This window comes from Neodiprion virginianus, chromosome 5 (assembly GCF_021901495.1).
Source record: "Neodiprion virginianus isolate iyNeoVirg1 chromosome 5, iyNeoVirg1.1, whole genome shotgun sequence".
In the NCBI taxonomy this organism is placed as follows: domain Eukaryota; kingdom Metazoa; phylum Arthropoda; class Insecta; order Hymenoptera; family Diprionidae; genus Neodiprion; species Neodiprion virginianus.
The window spans coordinates 13,940,164-13,955,751 of NC_060881.1; the positions used below are offsets into that span (position 1 = coordinate 13,940,164).

At 38.7% G+C, this 15,588-nt stretch overlaps 1 protein-coding gene across 2 annotated transcripts in view; it reads left to right on the forward strand.

Annotated features, from left to right (window-relative positions):
* The window catches only part of LOC124305499 (sodium/calcium exchanger 1), a 1,112,430-nt gene that overhangs the window by 1,025,049 nt on the left and 71,793 nt on the right, over window positions 1-15,588 (forward strand). The gene's annotated exons all lie outside the window — the stretch shown is intronic.

A 15,588-nucleotide genomic window follows, 5' to 3' on the forward strand; every position in this document is an offset into this window, starting at 1 on the left:
GAAAATTCCCTAGTTCATAATAATTGCAATAGGATGGTAAAACTTGTTGGACACGTTAGGGGGAGGTCCCAGGTATCTGTAAAAAAATCGGCAGCAACTCAGAAGGCCTCATTTTGGTTCACGTTAACAATTACGATAACGCAACTCTCGAATCGGGCTTAATTAACAATGATATTCGGAAAAAACTATCGAGCGCACAGCGATCGGGCTGCGCATGCTTTTTCATGAAGGTTTGATGTACTCTTTCTGACCCTCCAGAGAAAGATTGTTCGATTTCAATTGTTTGCAAAATACGTGTGAAAAAAGTACTTTTTTCGATAAAAAATCATCGAAAATCGTTAATTTGGCGATGAAAAAATTTTTTAAAATTTTTTTAAACAACGTATCCGTGTGTAAAATTTGATTTTGAACAAGTTTGCTTCTATACATTTTTCTCGTAGGGTCGATACTTTACGAGTAATAGAGGAAAAATGGTCTAAAAAAGGAGAAAATCCCGAAATTGGAATATTTAAACGTCTCTAAATAATTGTGCGGAAAAGCTTGAGATGGCGCAACTTCAGAATATGTTTCTATATGTAAAAGGAACCCATTCCACAAAAAATTGGCTTCCCACCAATCACAACCACCCTTTTTCCTAATTCTACTGGACTATACAACAGACGAGTGACTTTCGTCTTTCGCTCTTCAAAGGGGTGGTACAGAACAAACATTCTCCCTGATGATTCGTATAAGTCAATAAAATCAATTTTTCCAAAACGCACATCTGGTGCAAAAAGTTTTTACGAAGTACATTAAAAATTTGGTCGTTACCCTCAAAAATACCTTCTCTGATCAAAAATGCACATATTTAATCACCTCGCGCTAAAAAAAAAAATCCAAATCACATACTACCTACTGCCAAGTACATGTCTGTTAGTTCACAATAAAAGCATGATTGAAACTTGACCTCTAGATTCCACATCTCTCTGGAATCACACTGGGATCAGAACGACCCTTGAGCTTATCCAATTACAAATGATAATTAAGTATGAATAAAAAAAGTCAATATCACTTATGGAAAATCTAGACTAGAGTCATGGTTTTGAGTTGAGTTATTTTGTTCTTAAATTGCGTGCAGCCAAATTCCGTTGCACGGGGTCTAGTCGCCTTTCGAGTAGGTCGCATGTCGACGTGGGTGAACGCTCAGTTTAGCGGTACGACCTTTTAATTTTTGGTTTGGTACGGGTATGAATCGAGCTTCGGATGCGTCGCCATCAGCTTTCTTGTAGTAAAATTAGGAAATCAAGAATTGTTTGTAATTTCAGATATTGAGTAGTGTTACGATTACCGCCGTAGTTTTGCAGAGGACGATCGCGGTTAGCGTGTCAAGTAATCGCTTGTTTTCAGTTTTTTCCCTTTTGCTAATTAATTAGAGTACGACTGGCGCTAATAGGATTAAGTTATTTTGGAGAATTGGTTGTTCTTGATTTGGTTTTATTTTTTAATTGTTAGTTTCGGTATCGCGAAGAACGAATTTTGAATTACTTTTTTTTGTTTTTGTATCGCCGCTATTGTAAAATATGATATTCAATTTTATTTAGCGTGTTTTTGTCAAGTGTCTCTCTCTCTCTCTTAAATTACCCGTTCCCTCTCCGCGTACTGAGCTACCGAGCATATTAGCCGAGGTTTAGCGAAGATAAATATTTTGAGGCTTATTGACCATGCCAGGCGCCCAACAGAATCTCGCGATATCTTTAGTAAGATCCGTGATAGCCGCCGAATTATTGTGTACGCGGTAAGTTCTCGGTCATTTTCTGCGAGTGACCGAAGGACGGGAAAAATCCATGCCACAACAGATAACAAGATAACGTCAATAAGTTTCATTAAATGTTCCCTATTTTCGACAACTTCCTCTTGATGTTGTTGAATGATTTGTTGCTGAACGTCTCCTGATATAATCGATTTCTTGTAAGACACATACATTTCGGTACACTGAGCGTGGAAAAATGACATAGCGCGTTTTTTTAGAATCTGTAGTTTTTTTCCAATTTCCGAATCCGCGTCTGGCAAACGTTTTATTTTGTTCTCGTATATTACCTGACAAAAACTGCCTGCATACAAAGCAGTAAATTTTATCTAGGCAAAAACATCTGAAATGTAGAAAAATCCGCCAAGTTATCGAAACCAAATCACAATAAAAATTCAAGAACGACTTAGATGTTGCCAGTCTCTGTCGTGAAATCAGGAAAGAACCCCAAGCCCTACGATCTCAGCAAGTAGGTATACGTCGTGAAGTCGGACCTCGCTGTTTCGTGTGGTGATATCGAAACATCATTCCAAGCGCTACGTACTCGGCGGGCACATTCGCTTTATATTTTTTAACGAGACGGTCATACTTGTTCGTGACGTGTGTGATCCCGTGTAATAATTCCGTCTCCAAGAGTATCTCTTACCATCTATCAATGAACTGATTTTTTTTTTAACAAAAGGAATTGTGCATCGGAATGGCTGGTTGATGACAGATTGTTTAATGTTACTAACACATCGGATTTGTTACTTTTCTTTGCCACTTGGAATTTATTTACATAGTTTATAGAATTGAGGACTTCATAAGATTCAGTCTATTAATCAGATAGCTTTAAACAATAATATTATCGTATAATTTCAATTTTGGAATGCACATGTGCGATTCATTCGTTTATTCAAAATCATGTGTTGTTGATTGCAATCCGAAAAACGCGCTGGCACGCAGGCGCCGAAGGCGCCTGCACACCATCACTCCCGTGCACTCGCACGCAACGATTTTAGAAAAATGTATACTTTATACGACTGATGCCGATATAATATTCTGAGTCGTCAAATGTTCAATCATTTGTCTACAAATGAATAAGGTTGCTGGGTCATGGTGTCAGAGAATATAACTATAACATAATAATAGTCAATCTCCAGACTCTAACAGAAGCTCTTCGTCATATTTTCGCTGCGAGATTGTAGCATATTCTTTGCTGTGAGATTTCTTCGACACGGTGTGTGCTCAATACGCACGAGGAACCCATTAATTCCTCTCCATGCAATTCTAAGATTGCCCTTTATTACGTTATTATGAGCATCTTCGAACATGGTTAGTAAAAATTAAAATATTTTTCAGCTTGCTAGCAAGGAAAAGATATTGGCAGGTAAACTGGTCATATGAAAGCTTTGGTTGCTTGTGTCATGTTACGTATTCAATCAAGTATACTGTTTTCATACAGCATCGAGTTTTTATTCCGCGTGATTAAATAAATATTATCCCACGCCATAAAAACATGTACAATTTATATTCTCACGTCATTATTCCGCAAAATGATACGATATCATTGGTAATTGATTTTCAACAAAAATTTGCCGGTCAAGTACGTAGCGCTTGGAATGATGTTTGAATATCACTACACGAAACAGCGAGGTCCAACTTCACAACGTATACCTACTTGCTGAGAGATCGTAGGGCTTGGGGTTCTTTCCTGATTTCACGACAGAGACTGGCAATATCTAAGTTGTTCTTGAATTTTTATTGTGATTTGGTTTTGATACCTTGGCGGATGTTTTTACGTTTCAGATGTTTTTGCCTAGATTTCATCACTTTTTGTAAGTATGCGGGAATGATACTGCTGTACCGTAGTAAACAATGAAGTAATTGTTAGGGACTACACTCTTATACATATTCAGATATGTAGCATTCATAGTTGAGAACGTTCTGACTTACAACCATCATGAGAATGCAAATAGTATTACGGCTGATCGAATTTACGCACGGTTACATGAATAATAATAATATGGCAGTAGTCTTTCGAAGACTTGTGTGGTGCACCCGATCATATTATGCGTCTGTAGGCCGTGTCAAGATCTTCAATAGAAACACCCGCATTCGCATGAGGGATAAGGAAAATTGCAAGCAACCTTACGTAGACTGTCTTACGAGCTTCGCATCAGAAGCGTAAGATTCCAAAATGTAAACACACTTACAGACATTCTTACAAGTTGTGCTCGAAGAGGAAGAACACTTTCTATATTCACACTTACGTAGATGTAGCCGGACTGAGTCCAAGCCTCAATTCGCTGATCCAGCGCCGGAACGACATATTCCGTAACCACAAACATCTATCTCAATTTTCTAACAAGTAATAAAGACATTGCGAGGATGCGACAGGATGGAGAAAAATTTATGTCTTAAACTGAAAGTGATTCAAAAGTTCCAGATGGTAGTTATTTTTCCAGGGCAGCATTTTACTGCTTGTTCAGTACCATATAGAACCATGTACAGGTGAGCAAAAGTAATGTTTTGAAAGTGATAAGAAATTGGTGAGAATACAGAGTTTACATTGTGGGTGATGGAATGCGTCGGAGGTGGAGCCCATTTTTGTTGATTATCAGCGTTACACGAATGAAAATGAAATTCATGCTGTTAAAGTTATATTAGTCGTCGAAATGTGTTTCGTGAAGCGCCGAACATTGAAGCGTGTAGCGCTGAGTTCCTTGAAAACGAGCAACGTGTTGAGGTCGAAACGCTAAACCTTTAGTATAATATAATACACCTGATACAACACCTTGATGTTACCGTTAGTCTATTGAAATATTCGCCCGCTTCTGCTTTCAAATTATTTCTCCAATCTTACACCAACAGGCTCCGCAGATTACATTCCTGTTTGATGGACATTTGAGATACGCTATTTTATAATATTCTATTTCATTAAATAATTGTAATTTATGAGTGGTGTACGTTAATTTCGACAAACAATAGTTTGCACGAAATACTGACTTTTATGCATCGTATCTTGTTTTAGGATTCACTTCTGAATCTCAGAGTTACTCAAATCCATTAAGGTGCTGTTATGATTGAATCGAAAATTTTATACAACTGGATACATGTCTATTGAGGTCCAGAAAAGCTTGCAAAGCGTGATGATCTGCTCATATAGTCAATTTGACACCGGCATATATCTGAAACAATTCTTGAGTTTAAAAAAATATGAGAGCATAGATTAATAACAATATAGTCACTTGATTGTACTTCGTAATGCAACTCTATTACTTCAAATAAAGCTGAGAGTAGCAGCTAAAGTTAGCATTCAAACGTGTTTAAACTTTTTTGAAATAAAATAATGCAGTTCAGTTTTATCGTCATGATGCTATAAAATAGTTGAGAGTTCTAGTTATTTCACCACATTTTGATTTTCATACGTCACTACCTTATTCGAATAAAAATTAGAATCTTAAATGCTAATTCGTGCTGCCAGCTACAACTTTGTGTACTGCAACAGTCAAAGCAGATAAACATGCTTGAGAGATACGATTACGAAAGACAGCACAATCCGCACAGAAATTTACAAGTCCTCAGTAGAGCAATCATATGGTAACAGGTGGTTTATTAGTAATAGTATTGTGGTCAGCGCATACCGCTTGTTGCTGTAAAGCCAATGGTGCTGATGGATAGGTAGATGAAGTTAATAATTGGAAAGTCAATGAAAGACTGTTCGAGACAGTGAGTGATACATAGAGTGCTAATTTCCAAGCAGCTGTCCTTCTGTGTTAGGACGTAGTTATGCCACAGCGTAATGTTAGTGATTTTAACAGATCAATGGTCGGATAAGAATGGGCTGGGTGACTGCGAAACATAAAACAAAAAACAATCAGGATTTATTATGTATGTAGCTGAATCAAAGGAAACGATTTTAGTTCATTACATGAGGCTGAAGTTAGCGATGTTATTATAACGAAACATGATGGAAAAAAAGGATCGTTGCCCAATTTTAGAATGACTTTTTAAGGAGTCTGCTTTCCAAAGTGGGAGTATGTTTTGTTTATCATGGTTTACTAAATATTGTGCATTCTCAAAGGTGCGAAGTGATGATTTTTCTCAAACATGCAACGTTACAGCAACGTTATTAACTTCATCCTCATCTCATTAATGTGTTTGTACATATCATATGAGATTAAGTGATTCCGTCAATATGAAAATGTACAGCGTACCGCTGATTTAAGTATTGACACATGTATAGTAATCTTCTTGGTGAATAGTTAGTGGTGCTGAACAACAGATAAATGAAGTAAATGCTTAGTAGTCTGATGACAATCGGTTTGTTCCAATAAGATGTGTAGAATGTTGAGTTTTGCACAGCTGTCGGTTATCTTCTCTTTGAAATATCGGCTTGCCGAAGTTTAACATTTACAAGTTCCAATGGTTTCGAACAGAATAGGAATGTTCCAAATGACTGTGAAATAAACGAAACAACAAACAAGCAAGGAAAAGGTTCCATTTTATCAATGATAAGTATTACACTGTGCGACACTGAATCAAAGTAATATATTGAACAAATACATACTAAACATACAAATTAATAAACAAATAAGTCATACATTTGGTGAAGATGAAGATGTTGAGGCTAAGCTATTCATATATTAAATGTTATGTGTATAAATATAATCTAATGAGAATTAACGAAGTATCATACCGTTTGATTTGAATGAAGCATCGTGAGTATTTTTCCAATACTTTGGTGAGCATTGTTCTATCTGATGATTCATGACGAGCGAACAACCTTCTTCTTGGCATTTGCTTAATAACCATGTATGCTTGTCACAAATGTTGCTGATCATATTGTGTTTGTTATTCAGACTGTTTGTCGAATTTGTATCCGATTGCAGAATATCTCAGCTTTTCTTTGGTTCGATTCTGTGTTTACACCTACTTCGGATGATCCATTTTGTAAAATCACAAGAGCCCGTAATGCAGATGCTATTAATAATTGAGCTTTAGAGGGTTGGACTAGCTCTCTTACGAGTCAGTGGATAAATCAGAATCTCTACTGGACGTGTTGACTTTTTATACACACAAATCATGCTTCTAAAAATATCGAATTTCAAGGGAAAAATTCTGGCCCTCCAATTTTAAGCCTCGTCTGGCAAAATGCCGATAGCCTGGTACTCGGGTAGGTACTTCAATATACCTGAGACCCATCAAAATCCATTATTAACATGTTACGGCTTCCCCTCGTAAAAGTTAATAATAATAACAATCTGCTTGAAACCACAGTGGTCATTCTATTTCACTCTTATGACACTCGATCACTGCTTCACTCACTCACTTATTTTATAAGACCATCGGCATGACCGATTTTCTCGAAATTTGCAAATTAATTTCAAGATTGGATAACATGTGAATAACTAAATAATAATAATTTATCATGAATATTTTACGATCGACAACGTAACAGCGTCATGACGCGGCCATTTTGTTTAAACGGTTTGCAGCGCGGACAGCGCCATCGGGCTGTTGCATTATTAATTAATAACTGCTTTATCCAGCAGCCATTTTCATTTATCAACACACTTTGCCACTTTATACTGTTATACTGGCCGAATACAGATTGAGATTTATACCAAAATCAATAGGGAGCGAGATTTCGATGCGAAGAATCTGTGCTTAAAACTTAAAGTCGATTCATACACGCGTTCGAGCGGAATCGTGTCCACAAGGTGCTCTGGCTTGGAGAAGGAGAAGAAAAATAATTTTTATTTTCATCATCTTTGAGAGCTAATACTGCGGAAACCACTTGACAGATTTCGATCAAACTTTCTCACTCAGGTTATATCGGCCAGAACTATCAGCTATGTAAGTCACATTTAAAAATATTCACGCGTTCGTAAGATATAACGAAATGCTTATACACGGGAAGATGGGGAAGTAGTTAGGCCGGATAAATACATTCTCCGCTAGCTTTCGCCTTCGTAACTTGGCGGCGATTCGCGGCCGCGAATCTAGATCATATTTTATGCTATACTCGATCCAGTTATAATCTCCGTAATTTTTGACAGAAAATGAGCAAAACTTGTCACGAAATTTTGCTGGCGAAAAATTTAAGCGAGGTTGAGATGGTCCTGTCGAAAGTGTGTCAAGATCTTTCCGATTTTTTAGTCTATAGGATCACTACCAATTTTTGCAACCGAGATAACGTTATATACGGTCGACGGTGTTGTTGGCAAGGAAAATTTTATTGGTGAATCATGTTGTTCTTTAGTAGCCTTTGCTTCGATAATTTCATTTGAGCAAGACACAGTGCTCGAAATTGCTTTGAGTTTGGCATTAAGTTTTCTCCCACTGCTTATCTTATTGTCTTTATTTGTGTCTTTAGAAGTTTTAAAAAACGTCCTGATGTCCTCGACCTTCTTCATGTTTTGCCTTAAAGTTAGAGACACCAATGTCAATTTAAAAAAATTGTGAAATTGATAGGTAAGATACGTTCATTGCCATCTTTCGAATTCCAAGAATTCCATCGAAAAAATAAAAAATGCATCACAAAAATAGTCTGCTATGTTATAAATATTACATTATATCCCACTTTTGATTATGTGCAAATACATGTCGAAATTTTCTTTCCCAAACTCGTAGCTCATTCATATTCTAATAAGTACTTTGAATAAAAAATAATTTGTACAATATTTTAATCCTAACATTCGTGAATAAGCTTATTGAAGTTTAAAAAACACGTAGTATTGCATATAATTCAAAATGGGTTAGGTGACAGGTATATGTTATACCTATACGATATATCGACTAATCGTAAAATAAAAATTAATTTTATCAACGCACCTGCAGTAAATACTCCGGGGCTCAATAGGATTACATTGTTATATCACAATACACAATACGGGACTAATCAAGTAGCCAAAAATGTGTAAACAAACGAATCGTTTCAAGTTAAAACTGGATTGCCGCTTGCCGCTGCGCTTGAAACCTCCCCACCAGTCATCGCGTTCACCTCACGGTTATCGGAGTCTGACATAGGCTCTCGTTGCGCCACTCAATAGGAGGTGCTCTTGTTCCATCACTCAAATCCTTATTCGCAGCGAACCTGGGAATAACGCATACCTATATATCGCGTATACATATTGTATTATACATATTGTAGCCAGCACATATATATCTTGTGACGTGGATTTTTCCCGTACCTTGATTACTCGGAGGAAATGACCGAGAACTTACCGCGTGCACAATAATTCGGCGTCCCGCGATGTAAACTGGATCTAAAAGAATATCGCGAATTTCTGTTGGCCGCCTGGCGTGATTAACACGCCTCGAAATCGTTAATTCGCTATATCTCGGCAATTAACTCGGTAGCTCAGTAGCGTGGAGAGCGAAGGGGTAATTTTTGGGGAGAGAGAGCGAGACCTTCGACACCAACACGTTATTTAACCAAATTAAAATAAAATAAAATAATATATTTCACGACAGCGATAATATCGACAAAAGAAAGAGTAATTCAAAATTCGCTCTTCGCGATTCAAAAATCAAATACTTAGATCTAACAAAAAAAATCAGAAACAAATCTAGAAGACCTCTAAGCCTACGTGCGCTAGTCGCTGCCTTAATAATAAACAATAACTCAAAAACCAAAACCAAAATCGTCCTCGACGCGCTATCCGCGATCGTCCTCTACGAAATACAGCGCTCATCGCCAAACCACAATGCTAACTCGCAAGGGCAATAACTAGAACCAAACCTTTTTCGACGCGCTAATCGCACCTCTAGTTTTTATTCGTAATTACGTCTGTCTCCACGGTAATCGTATTACTTTTATCACAACGCGTCCGAACTCAATCCGTATTCGCAAGTCCCTCAAATTTCACAAATCGCCCCGCTTACCCGAGCGTTCACGCACGACGATATGCGTCCTACACTAGAGGTGATACCTTCACTCAAGCTGACTCGACTGGACCCCGTGCAGCGGAATTTGGCCGCACTCAATTTGAAACAAGAGTGACTCGACTCAAAACCGTGACTCGACTTTATACCGTACACAAACCAAATGTTACTCTCCGTGTTCTCGCGAGAACTCAGACTAGGGCCATCAAACAAGGAAATCGGCAAACAAATTTCGAGTGCTTCTCTAACTCAACGAGTAACTGGCCAACCGTTGATCGGTGCGCCGATCTAAATTGCACTCGAAATACGTTCGCAAAGAATTAACAGCGCTTAGCGCTTCGCAGCCACACCAAAAATGCGCCAACACCATCCTCGGCCATGACGCACACAAATTACTACTCTCTGTATTTTTTTTCATTTTCTCTTTTCTCAACAACAACGTTAGCGAACCGTCGCCAGGACTCGAGTGTCGAGTTCCGCTAATCAGAGCCGCAATTCGAACATGCCTCGAACATAAATGCTATCAGTCGTGAAAAACTCTTCCGCTCCAATTGGTGTTCTCTTTACGAAATTCTTATAGCCTAATTTATCGCTATCGTTGACTCCCGCTGTTGCTGGGCGCTGATTGGCTGTCCAAGTCTCCGGTATCCCGTAGTTCGACAGTGGCGTGGTGACGACTTCGTGAGGTTGCCTGACGTCGGTGTGGTGAGTGGAGGCTGCGGCTCGCCGGCCATCAACGCGAATCTCGTCCACCTTGGTTTCCCTCGCGGCAGATCTCTACGTTGGCACTCTCTCCGTAGCCTCGTGTGAGGCCCTCCTCTCGTCACGCTCCGTCGCGACTGTGATCCTATAACGCCGTCGAATTTGCCGCCGATCCCGTGTATGATGTCGCATTTACTCGAAACAAAAAAAAAATCCTGAAAAGTCGTATTCGCCAGACCGAAAAATGTCCCCTCTTAGAGTATCGGATGCGTCACCTTTGCCCTGGCGCTCTTTTACGAAATAATTAGCGGTCTGATCGAGGGATGCCTAATTTCAAGTTTCATCTAGGGATCGGGGAGCCGTTTGGAACGCGCATCAAAAATGCTACGTCACAATCTATAGGCTCTCGTGGGTCTATATATCCATACAACAATTTTAAGGTTTTTTGGTTTATATCTATGACCCAAATACGTTTCTAACGAAGGGCTGTTTCATTCTGTCTTTCACTTCCTATTGTAACGTTTTAAAGAAAAGAGACTGAGAAAAGTGGGCGGTAGAATATTTATTTAAAAGTCCGATTCTAGATTTAAACGTCACGCCTCTTTCATCTCCCAAACTCAAGTGTTCAATCAATTTGTCGATCGTCGTCACGTCAGCCAAGTCTTCGTTCGTCCACTGTCTTGTCATAGATCGAACAATCCGAACGTTACACTTTTATAAATTACTAATTTCGATACTCCACGTTCTTTGCAATTTCAAAAATAAAATATCTAAAACTATTTCATTTTTTTCAAATATATCTTCTCATGATACATTAAAAAGTTTTCTCTTCAGAAAAACACTGTTCAAATTACTTGGCGTTGTTTTTATACTTTTTAGAGGTATTTGGGGGGGATGTTTTATAATCACTGTGTAAGCGAATTTTTCAATCTCTAATTATTGGTATTTCTGGGGTGGGCATTCAGTATCCGGGCGGGGGGGCGGCTGGGTGGCAAGCCCCCCCCCCCCCGTAGTTACGCCAATGTGGCCGAGGTGCAGTCAAAACCAGCGTCACAGTACATACAGTAGAATCCGAATATAACGACTCCGTTTATAACGACTAACTGTTTTTAGCGACGAAAATGCAAACTCAAATTGGGTATCATATAGACATGGTATGAAAACATATCTGTATAGTACGAATCCGGTTTAAGCAACCATCTACTTATAGCGACATATTTTGACAATAAAAAAAAATAAATAAATAAGTTAAGACTCGTAACGCAAGCGAAAATGAGTTCCGTGAAGCGAAAGTGTTTCTCAATTGTAGAAAAAAGTGCACCGTTGAGAAGCTGGTGAATCAAATGTAACCCTTGCGAAGGAATTCGTCCTGTCTCATTCTACAATATCCACAATAAAGAAGAATAAACATGAGATAGAACCTCTATTTAATGTCAACGTTTTGAAATCTAAACGTGTGGGGGTATCCACTCAAGAACAGGTAGATCAAGCACTATTACAGTGGTTTAAGCTTCAGCATAATGAGGGAATACCCACAAATACCTATAAAGACGCTTTCTGCTTCAAGAAAAAGCTAACTTTTTTGCTCGAGAGTTGAAGATTCCTAACTTCAGTTGCTCAATGAGTTGGATCAACCGTTTTAAAGCGATACACAAGATCGTCGCTGGTTAGTTTGCTGGTGAGTCTTTGTCAGTTGAACAGTGTGATATGAGCGATTGGTTGGAAAGAGTTTGGTCTAATTTGCACGCGAAATTCAGAGATGAAGAAATTTTTAATGCAAATGAGACTTGGTTATTTTATAGATTAATCCCGGACAAGACATTGAAATTCAAAGGCGGAAAATGCACGGGAGGAAAATCTCTCTATCTAATAAAAAAGTTTCAAACAAATGAACGTAGAAAAAGATTATAATAACAATAGTAAAAAAAGATTATAATAACAATAGTATACGCATGAAGTTGGCGGTGGGGTGAGATCCCGAAAACAAAACAAAAAGCATCTAGCAAACCCTTTGACAGCTGTCATCGGCTGTTTATGACAGTCTTTGACAAATATCTTTATAGGTATCTGTTTCTGACGCGCAAAAAATGAACATGCAAACGAAAATTATCACGATGATTCCCGACAGGAATTGTCTTTTTCGCGCGTTGGCGTATTGTGTATACGGCACTCAAGATCGACACGCAGAGGTGAGACTGAGTATCGTTTCAAATATAGTGGATAATTGGTCTACATTTGCGGGTTTTATTACAGGTAATGAGTCAAACGGTGCTGTGATTAGGTGACCTGGTGATTACAAATCACATGTGAATAAAAATGCAATATATGCAGCTGCGGATATTTTCAAGATATGTTTAATCGTGTATCGCGAAGAACAAATTCATCCACACCGGATCGGATCACAAAATGGAACACAATTCTCGCTACTCTTCACCGGCGACGGAGACAGTGGACACTTTGATGTCTTGCAGAACCAAAATAAAATTCAGATAGTGAGTAATAAGTATGAAAAGTAACAATCAAATAATAGTAAATCTAAATATATCACCAAACAGTCAAAAGGACAGCCAGGATTTACGATGACAATGGAGAAAGGAGGAGTTTCAAGCAGCAGACAAGGCGATGAAGATGGTGGATGGTCGGAAGTATCACAAAAGAAAGAGGAAAATAAAATTGTAAGTGCGAAGAACCAAATAAGCCATAGAATAATATCCATCAAATATTCGTATAACCAGGAAAGAGGACGACCAGGATCGATGTTGACCACAAGAGAAAGAGGTGTTTTGCGGAATGAACATCAACGCAAATATAGAGAAAAAAAAAATATAAACAAGGTGATTTTGGAGAATAACCGGCAGAGCGGCAGTGAAAATAATTCAACGAAGGGTGTCGAAGAATCAGAAGAAACGATTCAGATGATTGATTCGGAAAATAAATCGAGAGGACGACCAACCAATGTGATGGACATAGAAGAGCGAAAAATCAGACGACGGGAACAGCAGCGAAAATATAGGGAAGCGAACAAAAAATATCATACTGGCTTTTCAACCAACGAACAGAAAGGAGGAGTTTCAACCAGCAGACAAGGCGATGAAGATGGTGGATGGTCGGAAGTATCACAAAGGAAAAAGGAAAATAAAATTTTAAGTGCGAAGAACCAAATAAGCCAGAGAATAATAATAAACAAATATTCCTATAACCAGGCAAGAGGACGACCATGATCGATGTTGGCCACAAGAAAAAGAGGTGTTTTACGGAGTGAACAGCAACATAAATATAGAGAAAAAAAAATATAAAGAAGGTGATTTTGGAGAATAACGGGCAGAGCGGTAGCAAAAATAATTCAGAAAGTCAAGGAGATAGACAGATATCAATAGAGAAGGAACACCAATTTTCAACCAACGAATGGAAGCTTAGATTGATGAAAAAAAGAAAAGTAAGCACAGAAGGAATTGAAGTGGACAGCAAGTGCAGGACCTGTCATTAAATTAACATGAAGAAATTCGCCTGTCTACTAGACAATGCGTAAGGAAATAGTGAGGCGCGTAGCGCCGAGATGGTGTTGGCGCGCGAAGCGCGCAGGGGCGAAGCCCCTAGTTATCAAAAAAAAAGAATATGTGTGATGGTGGCAGCCAACGTGAGTGGCTCAGTTAAAACAAAACCTCTCGCAATCGGGAAATCTCAATATCCCAGATGTTTTAAAAATGAACGGCACTTGCCAGTGGATTATAAGAGCAATCGTAAGACCTGGATGCTCTTAGTTGACAACTGTCCTGCACATCCCAATATTGCTGACCTAAAAAGCGTAAACCTGGTGTTTCTGCCTCCCAAGACGACTTCGGTATTGCAATCAATGGATCAAGAGATTGAAGAATTAAAATTCTTGACCTCGTTGATGATGAAGTGGTAAATATTGGTGAGCAGTTAGTAAGTGTGTTATGTAAACGTTTTGACCCGAGTAGGGGCCATCCTCAGAAGAAAACAATTATTCATTTAAACACCAAGAACATAGAAATTCAACAGTTAAGAAGATGAGATCAATGGATATCACAATATTGAGAATAATTATCCACTGTACATTGGAGAGTAACATTCCAAATATCTATTCTAACTAATAAATGTATGTAAACTGCACAAAAAAACTGTATGACAGCTGCACTAGAACCATTCGACCAAATAATGGCCTTAGAAGATCGGCGTGTATCCGATGCCAAGGAATCGTTGGGCACGCCCATGGGGTCAGTGTGATTTTTGGTGGGTTTCCAAATATGGTCTACATTTAGTTGTTATCTCGTCAATTTCCTTATCTATCCCTGACCACCACACAAACGAACGTGCCAAAGCTTTCACACGTGTACTGCCAAAGTGACTGTGATGTAGTTCTCTTAATACTAATGGCTGCAGTTTTTCTGGGATAATCACGTAATGGCCCCATTAGAGACAGTTATTTTCGATTGTTAGGGCATCTCGCCTGTTCCAAAAAATTTCTAGATCAGTATCATCATTTTCTTTCTCTGACCATCCATCCATGCAATGCCTCATGACTTTACATAAAATTCGATCTTCTCGCGTTGCTTGTTGGACGTCTTTCCGAATTAGAGAAGTAAAATCAAATTTTTTCATTTCGTTCAGATATGCGTATGCTATATCTTGTAACACTGGGAATTTTTTCGCGTGATCATCCGTATCTGACAAAGGTAAACGACTTAGCCAGTCCGCATAGTTCGACGTCCCTCGAATGTGCTTAACTGTGTAACGAAAAGGGGCTAAAAAAATTGCCCATCGCTGTAAGCGTGCTGCTGCTATTTCAGGTATAGATTTTGTATGACTGAAAATTCGTATCAGAGCCGCCGAGTCTGTTTGCAAGATGAATTCACTTCCGTATAAATACTCATAGAATTTACGAACTCCGAAGATAATGGCCAGGCCTTCTTTGTCTATTTGTGAGTAATTTCTTTCTGTGGCGTCAAGAGAACGGCTTGCAAAACAAACTGGGTGATCTGCGTCATCCTGATCCCGATGCGCGAGTACCGCGCTAATGCCATAGGGCGAAGCATCACATGTGAGTACTATTGTTTTCTCCGGGTCAAAATGAACTAGAACTTTTTCTGGTGACAATTCTTTTTTTATTGCTTCAAAAACTTTGGTGCATTCATCCGTCCACTCGAATTTCCCTTTTTCTAAACTTGCGTACAATGGTCGCAATTTTTGAGCCATGTTTTCTATGA